General features: G+C 35.1%; 1 protein-coding gene across 16 annotated transcripts in view; it reads right to left on the bottom strand.

Moving 5' to 3' along the window:
• Positions 1 to 22,279, bottom strand: part of TRIQK (triple QxxK/R motif containing) — a 102,640-nt gene that overhangs the window by 54,167 nt on the left and 26,194 nt on the right. Inside the window, exon 1 of one of the 16 annotated variants that reach the window (XM_044245331.1) lies at positions 13,767 to 13,785. The exons of the other annotated variants lie outside the window; for them this stretch is intronic. The gene's annotated coding sequence lies outside the window, so the exon portion shown is untranslated. Of the gene's footprint in view, positions 1 to 13,766; positions 13,786 to 22,279 lie in introns of those variants that run through there. 16 annotated transcript variants of the gene reach the window in all.

Genomic DNA, 22,279 nt, shown 5'->3' with positions numbered 1-22,279 from the left:
TACTTTCGGGAGATATAAAAGCCTTTCTGGAGAAATAAAAGTTTCAACCAAGTTGAAATCAAAAAAGCTATTAATGAGTTGCAATAAAAAATGGAGGCTCTCACTGTTAGGATAAATGAGGCAGAAGAAAGAATTAGTGATATAGAAGACCAAATGACAGAGAATAAAGAAGCTGAGCCAAAGAGGGACAAACAGCTACTGGAACACGAGGGGAGAATTCGAGAGATAAGTGACACCATAAGACGAAACAACATTAGAATAATTGGGATTCCAGAAGAAGAAGAAAGAGAGAGGGGAGCAGAAGGTATATTGGAGAGAATTATTGGGGAGAATTTTCCCAATAAGGCAAAGGGAACAAGCATCAAAATTCAGGAGGTGCAGAGAACACCCTTCAGAATCAATAAGAATAGGTCCACACCCTGTCACCTAATAGTAAAATTTACAAATCTTATTGACAAAGAGAAAATCCTGAAAGCAGCCCGGGAAAAGAAGTCTGTAACATACAATGGTAAAAATATTAGATTGGCAGCAGACTTATCCACAGAGACCTGGCCGGCCAGAAAGAACTGGCATGATATTTTCAGAGAACTAAAAGAGAAAAACATGCAGCCAAGAATACTATATCCAGCTAGGCTATCATTGAAAATAGGAGAGATAAAAAGCTTCCAGGACAAATAAAAACGGAAAGAATTTGCAAGCATCAAACCAGCTCTACAGGAAATATTGAAAGGGGTCCTCTAAGCAAAGAGAGAGCCTACAAGTAGTAGATCAGAAAGGAACAGAGCCAATATACAGTAACAGTCACCTTACAGGCAATACAACGGACTAAATTCATATCTCTCAATAGTTACCCTGAATGTTAATGGGTTAAATGCCCCAATCAAAAGACACAGGGTATCAGAATGGATAAAAAAACAAAACCCATGTATATTTTGCCTACAAGAAACTCATTTTAACCCCGAAGACACCTCCAGATTTAAAGTGAGGGGGTGGAAAAGAATTTACCATGCTAATGGACATCAGAAGAAAGCTGGGGTGGCAATCCTTATATCAGATCAATTAGATTTTAAGCCAAAGACTATAATAAGAGATGAGGAAGGACACTATATCATACTCAAAGGGTCTGTCCAACAAGACAATCTAACAATTTTAAATATCTATGCCCCCAACGTGGGAGCAGCCAACTATATAAACCAATTGATAACAAAATCAAAGAAACACATCGACAATAATACAATAATAGTAGGGGACTTTAACACTCCTCTCACTGAAATGGACAGATCATCCAAGCAAAAGATCAACAAGGAAATAAAGACTGTACCAGATGGACATAACAGATATATTCAGAAAATTTCATCCCAAAGCAACAGAATACACATTCTTCTCCAGTGCACATGGAACATTCTCCAGAATAGATCACATCTCGATCCTAAATCAGGTCTCAACCGGTATCAAACGATTGGGATCATTCGCTGCATATTTTCAGACCACAGTGCTCTGAAGTTAGAACTTAACCACAAGAAGAAATTTGGAAAGAACCCAAGTACATGGAGACTAAACAGCATCCTTCTAAAGAATGAATGGATCAACCAGGAAATTAAAGAAGAATTGAAAAAAATCATGGAAACAAATGATAATGAAAACACAATGGCTCAGAATCTGTGGGACACAACAAAGGCAGTCCTGAGAGGAAAATATATAGCAGTACAAGCCTTTCTCAAGAAACAAGAAAAGTCTCAGGTACACAACCTAACCCTACACCTAAAGGAGCTGGAGAAAGAACAAGAAAGAAACCCTAAACCCAGCAGGAGAAGAGAAATCAAAAAGATCAGAGCAGAAATCAATGAAATGGAAACCCCAAAAAACAGTAGAACAAATCAACAAAACTAGGAGCTGGTTCTCTGAAAGAATTAATAAGATTGATAAACCCCTGGCCAGACTTATCAAAAAGAAAAGAGAAAGGACCCAAATAAATAAAATCATGAATGAAAGAGGAGAGATCACAACTAACACCAAAGAAATACAAAAAATTATAAGAACATACTATGAGCAACTCTACGCCACAAATTTGAAAATCTGGAAGAAATGGATGCATTCCTAGAAACATATAAACTACCACAACTGAACCAGGAAGAAACAGAAAGCCTGAACAGACCCATAACCAGTAAGGAGATTGAAACAGTCATCAAAAATCTCCAAACAAACAAAAGCCCAGGGCCAGAAGGCTTCCCGGGGGAATTCTACCAAACATTTAAAGAAGAACTAATTCCCATTCTCCTGAAACTGTTCCAAAAAATGGAAATGGAAGGAAAACTTCCAAACTCATTTTATGAGGCCAGCATCACCTTGATCCCAAAACCAGACAAGGATCCCATCAAAAAAGAGAGCTATAGACCAATATCCTTGATGATCACAGATGCGAAAATTCTCACCAAAATACTAGCCAGTAGGATTCAACAGTACATTAAAAAGATTATTCACCATGACCAAGTGGGATTTATTCCAGGGCTGCAAGGTTGGTTCAACATCTGCAAATCAATCAATGTGATACAACACATCAATAAAAGAAAGAACAAGAACCATATGATACTCTCAAATGCTGAAAAAGCATTTGACAAAGTCGGCAACCCTTCCTGATCAAAACTCTTCAAAGTGTAGGGATAGAGGGCACATATCTCAATATTATCAAAGCCATCTATGAAAAACCCACCACAAATATCATTCTCAATGAAGAAAAACCGAAAGCTTTTCCGCTAAGGTCAGGAACATGGCAGGGATGTCCATTATCACCACTGCTATTCAACATAGTACTAGAATTTCTAGCCTCAGCAATCAGACAACAAAAGGAAATTAAAGGCATCCAAATCGGCAAAGAAGTCAAACTATCACTCTTCGCAGATGATATGATCCTATATGTGGAAAACCCAAAAAGGCTCCACTCCAAAACTGTTAGAACTTGTACAGGAATTCAGTAAAGTGTCAGGATATAAAATCAATGCACAGAAATCAGGTGCATTTTTCTATACCAACAACAAGACAGAAGAAAGAGAAATTAAGGAGTCAATCCCATTTACATTTGCACCCCAAACCATAAGATACCTAGGAATAAACCTAACCAAAGAGGCAAAGAATCTATACCCAGAAAACTATAAAGTACTCATGAAAGAAATTGAGGAAGACACAAAGAAATGGAAAAAATGTTCCATGCTCCTGGATTGATAGAATAAACATTGTGAAAATGTCTATGCTACCTGAAGCAATCTACACATTTAATGCAATCCCTATCAAAGTACCATCCATCTTTTTCAAAGAAATGAAACAAATAATCCTAAAATTTATATGGAACCAGAAAAGACCTCGAATAGCCATAGGAATATTGAAAAAGAAAGCCAAAGTTGGTGGCATCACAAATCCGGACTTCAAGCTCCATTACAAAGCTGTCATCATCAAGACAGCGTGGTACTGGCACAAAAACAGAGACATAGATCAATGGAACAGAACAGAAAGCCCAGAAATAGACCCTCAACTCTATGGTCAACTAATCTTCGACAAAGCAGGAAAGAACATCCAGTGGAAAAGACAGCCTCTTCAATAAATGGTGTTCGGAAAATTGGACAGCCACATGCAGAAAAATGAAATTGGACCATTTCCTTACACCATACATGAAAATAGACTCAAAATGGATGAAGGACCTCAATGTGAGAAAGGAATCCATCAAAATCCTTGAGGAGAACACAGGCAGCAACCTCTTCGACCTCAGCCGCAGCAACACCTTCCTAGGAACATTGCCAAAGCCAAGGGAAGCAAGGACAAAATGAACTATTGGGATTTTATCAAGATCAAAAGCTTTTGTACAGCAAAAAAAAGAGTTAACAAAACCAAAAGACAACTGACAGAATGGGAGAAGATATTTGCAAACGACATAACAGATAAAAGACTAGTGTCCAAAATCTATAAAGAACTTAGCAAACTCAACACCCAAAGAACAAATAATCCAATCAAGAAATGGGCAGAGGACATGAGCAGACATTTCTGCAAAGAAGACATCCAGATGGCCAACAGACACATGAATAAGTGCTCCATATCACTCGGCATCAGGGAAATACAAATCAAAACCACAATGAGATACCACCTCACACCAGTCAGAATGGCTAAAATTAACAAGCAGGAAATGACAGATACTGGCAAGGATGCAGAGAAAGAGGAACCCTCCTACACTGTTGGTGGGAATGGAAGCTGGTGCAACCACTCTGGAAAACAGCATGGAGGTTCCTCAAAATGTTGAAAATAGAACTGCCCTATGACCCAGCAATTGCACTACTGGGTATTTACCCTAAAGATACAAACATAGTGATCCGAAGGGGCACGTGCACCCGAATGTTTATAGCAGCAATGTCCACAGTAGCCAAACTATGGAAAGAACCTAGATGTCCATCAACAGATGAATGGATAAAGAAGATGTGGTATATATACACAATGGAATACTATGCAGCTATTAAAAGAAATAAAATCTTGCCATTTGTGACAACGTGGTTGGAACTAGAGTGTATCATGCTTAGCAAAATTAAGTCAAACGGAGAAAGACAACTACCATATGATCTCCTAATATGAGGAAGTGGTGATACAACATGGGGGGTTACGGGGGCAGGAGAAGAATAAATGAAACAAGATGGGATTGGGAGGGAGACAAACCAAAAGTGACTCTTAATCTCACAAAACAAACTGAGGGTTGCTGGGGGGAGGGTGGCTGGGACAAGGGGGGTGGGGTTATGGACATTGGGGAGGGTATGTGCTATGGTGAGTGCTGTGAAGTGTGTAAACCTGACGATTCACAGACCTGTACCCCAGGGGATAAAAATTTATGTTTATAAAAAAAAATAAAAATAATAATAATAATAATAATAAAGCATGACAGGTAAGAAAAGTGCATAAATATGAGTTCTAGTTCTGTCTCTCCTTCTGTAAACAGTATAAATGACTACCATTTACTAATATTCTCATGCTTACTCATTACATGCACTGATTTAATCCACAACACATCTTTCAACTTACTATTGCTATTGAATTTAAATATGTGGCAGACATATGTGGAATTTAAGAAACAAAACAAATGGGCAAGGAGGGAGAGGGGGAAGGACTGGAGAGAGAGGCAAACCATGAAAAAGACTCTTAACTATAGAGACCACACTTATGGCTACCAGAGGCGAAGTGGGTGAGGGGATGGGTGAGGTGGGTGGTAGGGATTAAGGAGGACACTTGTGATGGGCACAGTTATTGTATGGAAGAGCTGAATTACTGTATTATTCATCTGAAATATTACACTGCCAACTAACTGGAATTGAAGTAAAAACTTTAAAAAATTGAATGTGGCAGAAACGTACTGTCACAAGGAACTAATCAGAAATAGCTAAGAAGGATACTAAAATCTGAGGGAATTTTATTTACAACTTTGCCTAAAACAATAAGTGAATTAAAATGAATCCTTGGACCTCTAAACTTAAACCAGCAGATTGCAGCCCCCAAGGAAGGCAAACTCTGTAGATTTGGAATATCCACTTCATATGTGACCAGAAAGGAGAACCATCCAGGTGAGGGCCATAAAGAACAATGGACAAGGAAACTTCTCTAAAAAACCATAATTGAGGGTCCAAGAAAGACACTTCTGTCTGCACAATGGGCCTCATCAGTGGCCTCGTGCACAGCAGGTTTCATTATCATGCTGCAGCAGTGCTTCCTGGTATGTTTCCCATTCTTCCCATTCTTCCTTCTTTAAATGGGAGATATGAAGCAGTCATCTTCTGCTTCACCATTAGCAAAATTTAATAGCCTGTAAACTTGAAGGAAACACATTCCAACCTAAGAGGGATCTTTGTCTTGTCCTGGCCACAATAAGTGGGTAACTTTAGGATCTTCCTTCCAAAGAGTCAGGGAAAAGGATGTGCATGGCTATTTCATGACCAGAAAGGTAGACTACAGGAAAAATTCCTAGTTACTTACTAGAATACATGTTCTTCTTCATTTTTTAGGGTTTTTTGTTTTGTTTTGCTCCTGAGCTCACCTGACAACTTTTCCTGCCTCCTTTGATGCTAGCTGTGGGATGTGACTGAGTTTCAGCCAACAGAATATGAATATATTAGTGTTTTCTACTTCTAGAATCAACCTACAAAAACCTTCCCTATGTACCCATGCATCTGGATAAAATGGAGATGACCCCCTGAGTGATGCTGGAAATAATCTAATGAGGATGGCAGAGCCTGTGACATCCTGGATTCTGAATGGCTATGCAAAGGAAACTCACTCAACCAACTTGTTTTTGCTCTTTCACACCACTGTGAGAACAAGAAATAACTTGTAGCATTTGAGCCTTTATATACTTTATATTTATCTGTTACAGTAGGTAGTATCACCCTAACGTAAGTATGTATAGATGTCTCCATATAAATTATTAAACTGTAATTTTCCTAAAGCATTATTAAGGTTCTCAAATGCCAAATGTCTTTGAAATCTGTTCAGTTCAAACTGTATTGTTTATTTATATATGTGGTCACACAGAGCAATCCTAACAACGATACCACCTAACACAGTAAAAGGCATCCCCAAATTAACAATTACTACTTATGTGTAATAAAACTATAAATTCTGCTAAAAATACTTTTTCTATTCATAATAGACTTCACATTTAATATTATGTAATATTTAAGAATGTGCAAAGTAAGACAAAAAACCAAATAAATTAAATCTTCACCTCATAAACCATGTAGCTATCACATCTAAGGTAATACAACGTTAAAATCTCAGAAATGAAATCAAGACATCACCTAATCCTATATTCTCACTTGTTATTATTTAGAACATTAATATAAGCATCACAAAAAATATCAATAGATATGATATAATTTATTCATGTAGCAACCATTTGCATAGTGTTTTGCATCTACTAATTGTAAAAGGGAGTCAAGTTATTTTAATCTTGCTTATGTGGGGCTAGAAAAAATATCACTCCATTTTAGGAGAGAAGTTAGTTTAAATAAATAAATACAAAGACATTATTCCCTTTTCAATTTAGTTTTGTCTGTTGCTTTTAAGGAAAATTTTTTAAAAAGAAAATTCCTAAGGCCACCTACCAAACAGCCACTTACTATGCTTCCCTCAATTCCTGCTTGGTTATTTAAACCAAAATCCTAACAAAGATAATACTTCAAAGGCCAGTATTTTATTCATTCCTTACCTGTAGTAAATAAAAAAGGAAGAGCTCCATTGAGAACATTTTTTCAACAAAAGGAATTAGATTTTACTTATTTTAAAATGTACTTTAAATAAACAAAGTGATACCAAAAAAGCTAAAGAACCTATATTTTTATAAAAGCTTACACTCTAGGAATTGATACATTTTATATGCATATAACCTGTGACTATAAAATCTTTAAAAGAATTTCAACCTAAGAGATACACTAAGGAGGAACTAGCCTTGAATTTTTGTTCCCAATGATTTTGGTGACTGATAATTCTTAACCAAAATTTCAAAAATTTAAACTTTGTTCTCTGAAATTATTCTACTCTATTCTTTATTCAGTCTATTCTATTTTTTAAGCAAAATACAATTTTTACCAAATGATGAAGCAAAAAAAGTCTAAAGAACACACCCATGCACAAATGACTTACATTTTATTAGCTGTAATAAATACAAAAAGATAGAAAATATTTTACTTTCCTAATAAACACATTGAGGCTATTTTAAATGATCTAAAGAGATTCCCATTCATTTGTATGTTGCAAACTGTCAGTGCCTCAGACATCTAGAACCTCTAAAATGTTCTGACTTCTCTTTGTTCTTCAAAGCCTTGCAGTAATCATCTTTCATTTCTATTGCTTTGATGGTGAGATAGCAAACTCCCAAGAAATCCAGGGAGACATTAGCACGTAGAGCCGCAATTTCTAATAAGGCATCCATTTGCATACAAGATCAGCCACAATTTAAAATGTGTTGTGATAGATGCGGAAAGGGAATAACAGATTTATATTAGCATGTACAATACCAAGATTGTTTTCACAATTTAATTCCTTGGAGATTACATCTCATCACCTTCTTTTATAAAGAACACTGCATTCCCTGAGGAACTAAGTTGCTCTGAGACCCAGCTAAACTAAAATATGGATTAATAAGATAATATTTATTATTTATGAATTTCGCTGTAGGAATGATTTCAGATTAAATCATCAGAGAAGTTTTTAACATTCTTGAAACTTGATAACACATACTTAAGGAAGAAAAAAATGCTAATTTTATTTAATGCCTAAATTGCATATTAAAATATTTCATAATTAATTTTTATTTAATTAAAACTTTACACTCTTCAGGACTTTTCAGATTAAAGAGAGTGTTTTTGTTTTTAATATCCTTTCTTAACCTGAATTTTACACAGCAATTTGCCATACGTATTTTTAAATACAATATGTGACCTTTAAAAACAAACAAAGGTAATGCAATATCCTATCACATTCCGACCAAGTTACTTTATTGCTCATTTATACCTTTTTTATGAAATCCAGAAAGAACAAGTAAAGAAATAAGAAACCTGAAGCCTCCACATATGTCTCTGCTTCCAGAAAAAGCATTCAATCCAGACTGTGACATTTAAATACAGATCAAAACACAGGTTATTAAAAAATTCAACCCATGACCACGGAAAACATAATCATCTCAGTTTTTAAGACTAAAAGACCCTTCCTTAAGAAAATTCTTACTTTAGTATGAAGTTATAAATAGGCAGAAGATCTGCCTATTTGTTTATGACTATATGAGAATTGAGAACCAATCATAAAAATAAAATATTATGCTGATGTTGGGATGAACAAAGTAGTGAATAAATAAAGAAGGCACTTGTCCCTGATCTGATGCATTCATTATTCCCAGACTGATGGTTTAAAAACTCAAAGCTGATCATGAAAGCAACATATTTAAGTCATCCAAATAATGGCCCATTTCCCAGATAAAACTCTTAATATACAGAACCATTAATAACACAACTTTGTCATGTGTTCCTTACTCATGTTCTGGTGCACTATCAAATTCAGCTTTTAGTTCCATGATTTTGACAAGTTCATTCACATTTTTATGAATTTACTCATGCTCTACTACATACTTTAAGTGTCATTTTCATATTCCCCCATTTGTGGAATCTGTATTTTAATATTTCAAGCAAAAGCACATGATTCAGATCACCAGAGATAATTCTCCACACTTAAAGAAATGAAAAAAATAAGTAGTTTAGGTGACAATCTAAGTGTGACACAGTCAACAATGTAGACTTTGACATAAATATAATATCGAAATAATTATTACAAGCAGGAACAAATTCCTGTTGTGTAAAACTGGAGAGCTAACCAGTGGTCTTCTTAATGTTTTCAGGGATCAAAGTGACTACCTCATCTTCACTTTATTAATTTCCTTTACAGCTGCAGAAAAAAAATATGTCAAAACTTGAATATGTGAAAAAGTGATTCTTAAGATCCTGATAACTATCCAACACTGATATAAAAATTCATAAGAAAATAAACTAGAAAATAGTTAACTATGTAACCCCCAAAAGTCATATACCAGGAAAGGAATCTTAGTTGTTGGGACTCATCCTTCAGCCTTATGAGGGAACTAAAATGAATACAGTATTAACAAACAGTGCTGGAACAACTGTATATCCTTATGGGAAAACAGAGCCAAAATTAGACCCCTATCTCACACCACATATAAAAATCAACTGAGGATAGGGGCACCTGGGTAACTTAGGTGGTTAACCATCTGCCTTTGGCTCAGGTCATGATCTCAGGGTCCTGGGATCAAACCCCATGTCTGGCTCCCTACTCAGTGCGGAGCCTGTTTATCCCTCTACTTCTGCCCCTCCCACTGCTCACGCTCACTCAAATAAATAAATAAAAATCAATTGAGGATAGATCATAGACCTAAACAAAAGAGCTAAAACAATAAAGTTACTAGGAAAAAAGATTATCTTTATGACCTTCGTCATGTAGGCAAATATTTCTCAGAAAACACAGTATAGACTCTAAAGGAAAAAAAAAGAGGATGTACTGAACTTCATCAAAATTAGTTTTTGTTCACCAAAGATATAAGGAAGAAAAAAGAAAATAAATATGTAATTTATAGACAGTTTGTAAATATTCATAATAGCTGTATCTGAAAAAAGAAATTGTGCCCAGGATGTATAAAGAACTACTCAGTAATATACAACATACAACCCAATTTTAAAAAACAGGATGAAAGACTTGAACAGCAACTTCATCAAAGAAAATACACAGATGACAAATAAGCACATGAAAAGCTCAATACCATTATTAGTCAGCAAAATGCAAATTAAAATATCACTACACCCACTAGAATGGTTCAAATAAAGCTTTCCTATACAAAATATTGGGAGGATGTGGAATAACTGAACTTCTAGTACATTGCTGATGGGAGTGTAAAACCACAACCACTTTGGAAAATTGGCAATTTCTTACAAAGTTAACTGCTAGCAATTCCACTCCTAGGTATTTATCTAAGAGAGATAAGTACACACACCCACAAAAAAGCTTTGTACAAGTATATTCATAGTATTTTTATTCATAATAGCCAAAAATTGGAAATAACCCTCATGTTGATCAACAGAAGAACTGATAAACTGGTTTATTCATACAGTGTAATATTACTCAGCAAAATACTACTAATAATAATACTGATAATATGCAACAGTGGAGATAAATCTCAAAAACAGTGTGCTGAGGGAAAGAAGCAATGGCTCCTTTAGAACTAAATCGAGTGAGTATTTATCAGTTTTATGTGCCCTTGTAACATCATTTAACAACAGTGATACCTGCCTTTTTGTTGAAACACTCATTAAAACAATTACTTCCCATGGGTGAAGGAATATATAAGAGGTAAGAAAGCAGAGATGGAAAGCATAGACAAATTTATTACAAAATAAGAGAAGGGGAAAGAGGATATTACTCAGAGGAAGGGAGAGGTTAAGGAAGACTTTTTGTTATACTTTGGTTTTACTCGTGAGGGCTTGTTTTTGAATGCAGATGGAAACTGGAGTCTGTCTAAATAAATGAAAGCCAATAGAAAGTGAGGGGGTGGAAAGACAGAAAAAAAAATTAAAAAATGATTTTCAAGTCAGTAGGAAGGGATAGAATTCAGTGCACACTAGAGGGATAGAATTCAGTGCACACTAGAAGTAGTAATCACAGCAAACTACTTCTTTCACTTTAACAGTAGAGAGGAAAAAAGGATGGGTAAGATTAATTAAGTTTTGAGGTTTGGTAGTCCAAAGAAGAAGAAGTTCCACCTGGCAGCTCCACGTTCACTATGAAGTAGGAGGCATGATTATCTTCTAAGAGTGATATGAAAGGTAGAGACTTCGGAAATTTGAGTGCAGAGGCTTGAATTTAAGCTGGGGAAAATTTTTGCAGGAGCAAAATAGAAAGGGCTGTCCAGGGAAAACAGGATTAATGAGAAACACTATGAGATCGAATTAATTTGGTAACTATGAATCCATGGTAGCATTAAACTACATGATTGAAAATAGCATGCTTTGGTTTCATTTGGTTTGGTTTTCCTGAGTGTTTGGCTGCTCACTTCTGGCTTTGGGAAGGGATAGATACCTCGATTAAGTAAAGTTTAGGTCTTCCCGGAGAGGCATGACAGAAGGGCAGTAGGGGAAAAAAGTTTAGGGTACTCTGTAAAGTGGATAAAGTGATGTGCCATGGCGTCTAAAGCCAGAGAAGGAAGTGAAGACAGCAGAAGGTGTAGAGTTAAGTAGAAAGTGAGCCAATTTGGGGGCTTAAAAATTTGGATGAGGTCAAATAACCAGTTTGGGGAAGAAAAGAACTAGACTTTCTTTGACTGGAGAACTAAAGGTTATTAAGAGTATCGTGTGATTGATGCTGTTACTGCGATGCAGCAGGTTATGATCCAGAGTGACTAAAGTAATAGGAAAACAGCATGACAGACAAGGAAATGAGGGCCAGGATAATCCAAACATCACACCTGTGGATAGTGAAGGCACCCGGGATGGTCGAAGGGTTTGGGCTAAGGCAGAAAGACTCTACGTTAGGAAGATGGAGAAGTGACCTGGATATTCACACTTAACAGCAATAAGGAGACTGAGGTGACTATAGTCAAATGGAATCAACCACAAAGGAGCTGGGTTTCTTGTTTCATTTGTCTTGTTTGTTTTTATATGCTTGGAAAAGTAAATGCACTAGGAGCGACAATAAGAAAATAAAAAGATACCAGACTTTTAATCCACAGGTATGTGGAGATTTAAAGAAAGAAGAGACTTAAGTGGAGACTTAAGAAGGCTTTATGTAAATGGTGTATTAATGTCAAGAGGTAAAAGTGATAATCAATGAAGTGCTTGAGAATGGATACGGTTCAAGAGGGATATAAAGAAAAATGGAAGAAAGAGAATAGCAATAGACTGATCCAGTAAAAGAATAAAAATAAACCACAGGAAAACATGGGCATGTGTGTTCAGGGGAGAACAAAAAGTTAAATGCGTCATCTTGGACAGCAAATTAAGATAACAGAAATGTGCCATTTCTTGAATTAGGTTATCTCAAAACTGCATCAAGTACTCAGGCCTCTTCAGGAGTCAGCTGCGGCCTGGGTAAAATGAGGAAATCCCACTCCCTCTGGGAAGGTTTAGCTGGCTGGATCTGAACACTTTGGAAGAAAGACCCAGGACTGTAGAGTCTACTTAGGTACCAACTTACCAGGAGCAACTAGAGGCTCCAGGTCAGCACTTGTCAAAAATGCTGTCCATCCAACACCAACATAAGGAGTTGTGTGGGATCAAAATGCAGACTCCCCCATCATAGTCCTACTGAATCAAAAGCTCAAGGACTCAGGTCCACAAATCTCCAGGGGGTTTTGGTGTTGTTGTTTTTGTTGTTGTTGTTGTTGTTGTTGTTGTTTTGGCCTTTAATGTTTAAGAATCACGACTTTTTTTTTTTTAAATCAGCTTATAGGTAATTCTGTGCACTAGCATTTGAGAAACGCTGCTGGAAGTAGATGGAAGGCCTCAGCAGGGGCTGTGAGATCCTTCAGCCTCTTTGGTGGAAGATGAATAAGGCAGTATGACAAAGCTGAAGAAGCTTTTAAAAAATCAGCTGAAACTGCAGACTTTTTCTAAATTCAACAGGAAACCATAGAGGGTACTGGGCAATCAGGTAATCAAATCAGATAATTTTTAGTATGTTTATGAAAGACTAGAAGGTTAGAAGATAATTAACAAGCTTAAAACAAATCTAGGTACTTTCCAAAGGCAATCTACTAAGAGAGCAATACTTAGTAGAAAGGAAGAGACATTTGGTGATTGATGTTTCAGAATTTGGGAAGAGCAGAAAGGGGGTATGAGGCAGAGGAAAAGCTGAAGATAACAGTGCTTTTAAACTATAATGATAATTAACATACAAAGTCCTAGGACTCATTATTCAAAGATACCCAGTCGGTAAGGTTGAGGAAAGACCAAGGAAACTGAATTTTTAATAAGCACCAACTCCCTGCCAACATTTTCAATCTCAGGTGGTACATGGACCACACTTGGCAAAATATTCAGCTAGAAAGATGGTATGTCATTAGCAAAAATAGGTAATATAAGGAGTAATAGGGAGAAATAAATAAGGGATAAGTGATGAGGGTAAGGGAGTATTATAAATAAACATTATAAAATGTTTATAACTGCTGTAAGAAAACAAGGCTCTTGGGGCACCTGGGTGGCTGGTTTGTTAAGCCTCTGTCTTCGGCTCAGGTCATGATCTCGGGGTCCTGGGATGGAGCCCCATATCAGGCTCTCTGCTCAGCGGAGAACATGCTTCTCTCTCTCTCTGCCTGCCTCTCTGCCTGCTTGTGATCTCTGTCTGTCAAATAAATAAATAACATCTTTACAAAAAAAAAAAAAAAGAAAAAGAAAAAGAAAACAAGGCTCTTGTTTTTCCTGAAACCTCATAGAATTGGTTTATATAAACATAATTGTATCACTAATTCCCTGGCCTCCATCAAAAAATACTCACAAATATTTTACTTACTTTTATTTTAATGCATTTTTAATGCACAGATTGTTGTGGCATCTGGACACATGACATACTTGAAAACAACACATTAAATTTATACAGCCCAGAATAGACAAAAAGCTGCCTTGCGTGTACCATCAACAATGCTCATCACTGGGGGAAGGGGTGCTACAGTAGCAGGGTCCCATGGAATTATTATTTTTTAAATTCTGAACTTTGCACAAATATCAAAGGAATAAACACTTCAAATGTGAGAAGGAGAGAATTTCTACCAAGTAAGTGACCATGTTCCTAATTGGAAAATGATCATTACTTTTACAGAGTTTAAATTCAGCAAAATGGGAAACGTACTTCAGTTAATTTTTTGCATTATATTTGCAAAAGAAGATAGGTTAGTTAAACAAGGATTGATCTACAATATAAATTTTAATGGTCAATAAAGGGTCATTAGTAATATAAATTATACTATCTTTCAAATAAAAGATTTTATATAATCGTTTCTCAGCATTTCAACTATGATCAAGTGAAATAAAGGATTTTATTATGTCAACTGTACTGTCAAAAATGTCTAAGGTTACAATAATATGGTATGGAATAAATAGAACAGCAAACCCTGTTTTACTAATTACAAAGTGACGACAGAAGAAGAGACACATATCCAACCATACTGAAAAAGCCAAGACATCTACAATTCTAGTATAAAACCAGTAAGGCCCACAGCATGTACCACTGCACGCTAAGAGCTTAATGAGTCACAAGGAATGAGAAGGAGAAAGTCTATGTTTGGCTTCAATGATCCTGAGGTAGAGAAAAGGCAGTTTCGTGTCTATTTTGGCTGTCAACTAATACACCTTCAGACTGTTTCTTCTGATGAGACAAAGATTAATTGAAAACAGGATTATAGATCTAAAGGTCACAAGCCTTGATATTTCAATACTTAAAATCCCTTTAAACTGGTTATTTTAAGAGAATTATATGAAACCCAAGATTGTTTCAATTATCATACAGATAATATAAAGTTTTATTCTGTCCAGATGGTACCAAAAACTGGTGCCTAAAGGATGAAGGAAAACAATAATTTCTAGATGCAAACATCTCAGATGGTATCTATTCTCATCGTTGTAATTTTTAAGTAGACAGATATATATCTATTTTATCATAATTTCTCAATACAAGCTCCCTTTTCTTGGTTCTCAAGTGATATTAGTGAATTCTTATGATTCAGAACTTTCAATAAGTTACCAGAGACAAAGGTTTACTGACAAAAAGTATATATTTTTTTCTATTTAGCCCAAGTGTTTAAACACATTTCACTGGGAATATCCAAATAATATACCTGTGTTCAGTGTAGATGAAACATTCTGATACACTCTAACTCTAACAAAATCACAATAACCAAGTCTGACTTATTTGAAGTTAAAAGTTTTTATTTTTCTTAGTTTGCATGTATTTTACATCGAAGCAAACGTGAACCAAGTTCCCCAAATATGGTCATTTTAGGACAATATATAACAACTTTGGGAAGTCTACTGAAAAGCTTTTCTGAGTCTCTACATGTGCCTTGTTGATCTCTTAAATAGAACTTGAATATGTCATTTCCAATGTTACTTGACCAAATTTTCACATCTCATGAAGCCTCCATTTCATGTAAAGTTTGGTGAAAGAGAGGTATTATTAGAAAGCTGATTTAGAAGAATTATAAGGGAAATGAATAAGCAAGCATATGGTTCATGAATAAAAGATGTTAAGAACTGGCTAAGAGACATGCTTATCAGCTCCCCAGCTTCAGATAGGAAAGGAATATTCTGGCAACAGAGACCTAGTATAGGATGACCATATAATTCACCATCTAAGCCAGAACACCTTGAGAGTGAAAGAGTACTCTGTGACACCAGGACAGCAAGTATAAACCAGGACTGCTCTGGGCCAACTCCTGCCCCAATATACTCTTGCCCTAACTACAAAGAACACAAGTACAATTCACAACACACTGTACCTCAACTAATTTTGGTAATTCATTAGGTGTTGCAGTAGAAGGAAGAAAAGGGACATCTTCTGGAAAACTCCCATTTAAGGAAACAAATTATTATTTTAGACAATACTTGCTGCAGATATGGCAATACCACAATATTGGATTATACTGTGAGACAAGCTGTCCTCATTTATGAATCTCTCTGTGACATGTGGCACTACTGAGTATTTGGTCTTGAAACTAAGTTATTGGTTTCCCAGCTAGCACTGTCCCAATTTTCCCCCTTTCTATCTTGATTTTCTCTTGACCATCTTCATATGCACTCTTCCTCAGATTGCCTGTTAAACACTGGTGCTCCCCATAGTTCATCCATTCCACATGTGCTCTCCTTGGGTACCTCATTGCTTTGAATATATGTATCAAGTACCTGGCTTCTTTGATCATACATCCAGCATTCTTCTGAGTATGACCAATGTGAATTTCTCATTTGTCCCAATGACTGACTTGTTTTTTTCTATGTTCTATCTCATTTATTTTTTAACCAAATTCAAGGAATGTTACAGAAGCAGTGTTGTTTTCTTCTCATCGCACTATTTTCCTCAATTGGTAGTGTTAACTTTGATCACTTGATTAAGGTGATAATCTGCCTGATTTCCCCACTGTGAATTTAGTTTTTTCCTCTTTGTAATTAGTAAGTATTTGGTTGGGAGTACTTTGAAATTATATAAATATCCTGTTCTCAAATTTGCAACTACTAGTTTAGGATTTATTGATGCTTCATGCTGAATTAATTATACTCATAGAGTTGTCAAATGATGATTTTCTAATTTCATCATTCCTTCTACATTAGCTCATATTCTATGGTATTTAAAAAGTATTTCCTTCTCCTTATTTATTTATTCATTTCTGTGTTTATAGCAGTATATACTCACTTGTAAATTGCTATTTTGTTCAACAGGTCAAAATTCATCTATATCACTTGTTTATTTTGATGCTCAGGTTGTCCTGGGTTTAGCCACTGAAAGGTCCTTCAAGTGGTTTATATCGTTTTGACATATTGCCATCATTTTTTAAACACCTGTTACTTTCTGGCACAAGAAAATATTCAAGGTTCATCTTATACTCTCTGTGATCCTGCCCTGGAATCTGTCATTTCTCCCATGAGCCCAGTTACCTTTCAGTGAAGAATAGTATTTAGACATCAAGATCTGGGGACAGGATATGCTCCTTGCTAATGAGTGATACCATTTCTAAGCTTGTCAGTGCACAGAGCTAGGGAACATATGTATTGGCATGAAGTCTGTGCTTCCAACTTCCAACCCAATGCCGCACAATTCATTGTAGTTTTTTCCTTTCTACATTTATATTTATAACTTTCTTTTCTAACAGTGACAAACCTATCAGCATTACTATCAAGGAAATTTGTCATATTTAATTTTTTGTTTAATATTTTGTAATAAAAAGTTAATACCTAAGATTTTCAACTTGTAGATCACCTAAGAAACAATATACAAAAGCCCATTTGAACTAAATCTAATAAGTAACTAACCTATGCTAATGTAGACCAACTTGAGAGAAACAGTAATCTCAAATATCAAATCCCAGCTCTTTGGCAAGAAAAATGAGACTGCTCTTAAAACAACTAGGCTTATCCCTAAAGATGGCCATGGGGTCTACTTCTCATAAGCATACGTTTGCATATGGGAAAAATAGCTAGTGTAATAAAATCAAGGTTCTTTGAAGATAAGGATTAGTGGAATTCTAAACAGACAACTAAAAGTGTTGTTTCAATGTATGTATAAGATTCACCATAAAAAAGAAATAGATTGCATATATTGAATTGCTAACATTCAGATCTATAAAGATCTACATTATGCAATTACTTGTATGTATATGGATTCATCACTTATTATAAAATTGGAAAATGATAGTTTTCACACTCTTTTCATTAAGTTTTTCATTTTAATTTCAGTATAGTTAACATACAGTGCTATATTACTTTAGGTGTATAATATAGTGATTCAACGTTCCCTACAATAGTCAGTGCTCATCAAAAATGTACTTTTTAATCCCCATCACCTATTTTACCCATGCCCCTAACCACCTATCCTCCGATAACCATCAGTTTATAATTCAGAGTCTGATTTTTTGTTTCTCCCTCTCTTTTTTCCCTTTGCTCACTTGTTTAGTTGCTTAAATTCCACATATGAGTGAAATCATATGGTATTTCTTTCCCCGAATGAGTTACTTTTCTTAGCATTATAATCTGTAGTTCCATCCATATTGTTGCAAATGGCAAGATTTCTTTCTTTTTTTATGGCTGAATAATGTCCCATTTGTATATACATACCACTTCTTCTTTATCCATTCAACTATTCATGGATATCTGGGCTGCTTCTATAGTTTGGTTATTGTAAATAAAGCTACTATAAACATAGGGGTGCATACCATCCTTTGTATTAGTGTTTTTATACTTTTTTTGGTAACTATCCAGTAGTACAATCACTGAATCATAGGGTAGTTCTATTTTTAATTTTTTGAAGAATCTCCATACTGTTTTCCACAGTGGCTATACCATGTTACATTCCCACCAACAGTGCAAGAGGGTTCCTATTTCTCCCCATCCTTACCAACACTTGTTTCTTGTGTTTTTTATTTTAGCCACTCTGACAGGCATGAGGTGATATCTCACTGTAGTATTGATTGGCATTCCTCTGATTATGAGTGATGTTAAGCATCTTTTCATATGTCCATTGGCCATCTATATGTCTTCTTTGGAGAAATGTCTGTTTATGTCTTACTTGTTTTTGGGGTGTTGAGTTGAATAAGTTCTTTATATATTTTGGATACTAACACTTTATTGGATATGTCATTGGCAAATTTCTTCTCCCATTTATTAAGTTTTCTTTTAGTTTGTGGCAATTATTTTTGACAATTATCACTTATGCTAATTATTAGTCATTTCGATGTATATTACCTATCTCAAGTAATTAGGTTTTCAAATTCAAGAAAAACATCCTGGGAAAAGTCACTTAAGAGCACAAATATGACTTCACTTATATGTAGAATCCAAAAAACAAAACAAAACAAAACAAAACAAATGAACCAAAAAACTGAAAACAAACAAACAAAAAAAAAAACCAGAAACCAACTCATAGATAAAGAGAACAAACAGTTATTTGCAGAGAAAAGGGGGCACGGGCAAAATAGATAAAGGAAATTGAGAGATACAAACATCAAATTATAAAATAATTAAGTCATGAGGAGGAAAATACATCATAGGGAATATAGTCCATAGCATTATAATAACAGTATATGGTGACAGACAGTACCTACACTTATCATAGTGAGTACTGTATATTGCATAGAACTGCCAAATCACTATATTGTACAAGTAAAAATAATATAACATTGTATGTTAACTATATTGCAATAATAGAAAGGTTTTAAAAACTTCAAAAAAAATCAGATTTTTCTTTCTTTCTCCTCCTCTTTGGCTAACTACTTTAGGAAAAACAAACTGGAAAAGAAAATTCTAGTTTGGTACATGGATAGTCTAAGAAACATCAATGTTAATATACCAGACCAGAACATACAAAACTTGAGTTGAGCCTAGTCTTTAAAAAAAAAAAAAATTGCATGGCCTTGACAAAACCATGCTATTTCCCTTCTTAAATGATTCCTAAATTTCCTTCAAATTAAGACAAACTAGTGTACGTGATCATATGTATCAGGTTAAGGATAATCATTTTCATGCCTAGAAACAAATCTTAGAAACAAACAAATTAGAGAGTCCCAATAATAATACTACATATTTTTAAACATATCTTTTAAAACCAATGAAAGATCTGTTCACTGAGGTAAAGTTTATCTGAGTATATAAGAAGAAATAAACATCTCAAGGCAACCATCAGAAAGCTCTTTATGGTTATTTTGTTTCTAATAGTTTCATAATTCTGTATGACTTACTAAAAAATAGCTTTATTAGTAAATAACTGTCAAAAGTGTAAAAATAACTAGTATATATCCAATTTCATAGAAGTTGCATTAAATGCATTCATTATTTTGATGTCTCATGTGATTATATCATTACCATTTTACTAATATAAGGATTTCTCAGACTGGTAGTTTCCAAACAGATTGTATTATTAAAACTTGTGTTTATAAACAATGATGCAAATTGCTCATTTTTAAAACCACCAAACTATACTGCCAGAGAAATACAATAAAAAGTATCGAGTTTAAAAACTGAGAAAATAGGTTAATGGGGAGAAGCACTGGGTTATTAACTAATATAATTCTGCTACACAGAAACAAGTATGCATTTTGCAAAAATGCAAAAGTCAATTTATTCTTTTTAAAAGATTTATTCTAATCTTGAGAGATTTAAAGAGAGATAGAGGGGAGGAGACAAAGGGAGGGAGAGTCTTAAGCAGACTCCATGCTGAGCGCAGAGCACGATGTGGGGCTCAATCTCATGACAGTGAGAACATGACCTGAGCCCCAAACCAAGAGCTGGATGCTTAACCAACTGTACCACCCAAATACACCTAAAAGTACATTTATATGTTTTTATAGCAATCGGTTGATAGAGAAAAAATACCCCAGATATGAATCAAAACACAAATGAGAAAACCATAAATTCTGCTTTGTACTGGGATCTATCTTCCATTGCTTATTCCTTAATTCCTATTTTATCAAGTAAATAATACTTTTTTTTTCTTTTAAGATTAACTTATTTATTCCAGAGAGAGAGAGAGAGAGAGAATGAGAGTGGGAGCAGAAGGAAAGAACCCCCGGGGCAGACTCCCTGCTGAATGTGGAGCCATACCACAGAGCTCTAGCCCATGACCCATATGTCCCATATGGACATATGACCTGAACCAAAACCAAAAGCTCAAGGCTTAACTGACTGAGCTACCCAGGTGTCCCTGTATTGCCTTTTATAAAGCATTTCATTTAAAAAGATGTTAAAGTGGGATGCCTGGGTGGCTCAGTTGGTTGAGCGGCTGCCTTTGGCTCAGGTCATGATCCCAGCATCCTGGGATTGAGTCCCACATCGGGCTCCTTGCTCCACAGGGAGCCTACTTCTCCCTCTGCCACTCTGTCTGCCTGTGCTCACTCTCTCTCTCTCTGACAAATAAATAAATAAAATCTTTAAAAAAAAAAAAAAGATGTTAAAGTATTGCTTGATAGTTGACCTAAGAGCATTCAGTTTCACAAAAGAGAAATAATTAAAGAAAAGCTATCAAAGTGAAAATATGGAAGATAAAGATTTGGAATGGTTAAAAAGCAATAAAAGCCTTTACATTCCAGCAATGTTATAGATTATTGAGATTAAAACATTTATAGGGTTCTGAGAGTCAATTATCATATGGTTTCACTCACTTGTGGTGCATAAGGAATAACATGGAAGACATTGGGAGATAGAGAGAAGTGAGTTGGGGGAAATTGGAAGGGGAGAAAACCATGAGAGACTGTGGACTCTGAGGAACAAACTGAGGGTTTTGGAGGAGACCGGGGCTAGGAGGGTGGGTGAGACTGGTGGTAGGTATTATGGAGGGCATGCATTGCATGGAGCACTGGGTGTGGTACATAAACAATGAATTCTGGAACACTGAAAAGAAAAAATAAAATTAAAATAAAATAAAAACATTCATAGGGTTTTGTTTTCATGAGTCTTTACTTTATGAAAACTGAACATCTAACACTCTTGTGCTATGTTGCTTTATATATTATGTATTTATAATTTATGTATTATATACATCAATGAAAGGTTACAAAACATATAGGATTCAGCTAACATAATACTTAAAAAGAAAGAAATTTAAATAGACAAGAGACTGAAAAAAGAGAACTAAAAATAAAATACTAAGGGAAAAAAGGAGTAAAAAAGTCTCCCAAATTACAAGTGATAAAATAAGAGCAATAAACAATGAAACAAAGACACAAAAAAGATGAGATGATCCACATAGACAAAAGTTTTTGAAAAATAAAAACATGGAACAAACTCTTGTGATAGAACAAGAAAGAAGATACAAAAGTATTAGAAATATATAAGGGAACATGGCTAAACATTCAGCAACTATTACTATTAATTAAGAAGAGGATACTGTAAAAAAATTTCTTGTAAATAAAATTAAAAATTAAGATAAAATATCACTAATACCAGTTCAAGAAGGTAAAGGTAGCATAAAATTGAATAGAATAAAAGTCATTTAAAGGAATCAATCAGTGTTT

The sequence above is a fragment of the Neovison vison genome, chromosome 4, assembly GCF_020171115.1.
Source record: "Neovison vison isolate M4711 chromosome 4, ASM_NN_V1, whole genome shotgun sequence".
Taxonomy (NCBI): Eukaryota; Metazoa; Chordata; class Mammalia; order Carnivora; family Mustelidae; genus Neogale; species Neogale vison.
Note: the sequence above shows the minus strand (reverse complement) of the source record. Positions and strands in the feature narration are given on the sequence as shown.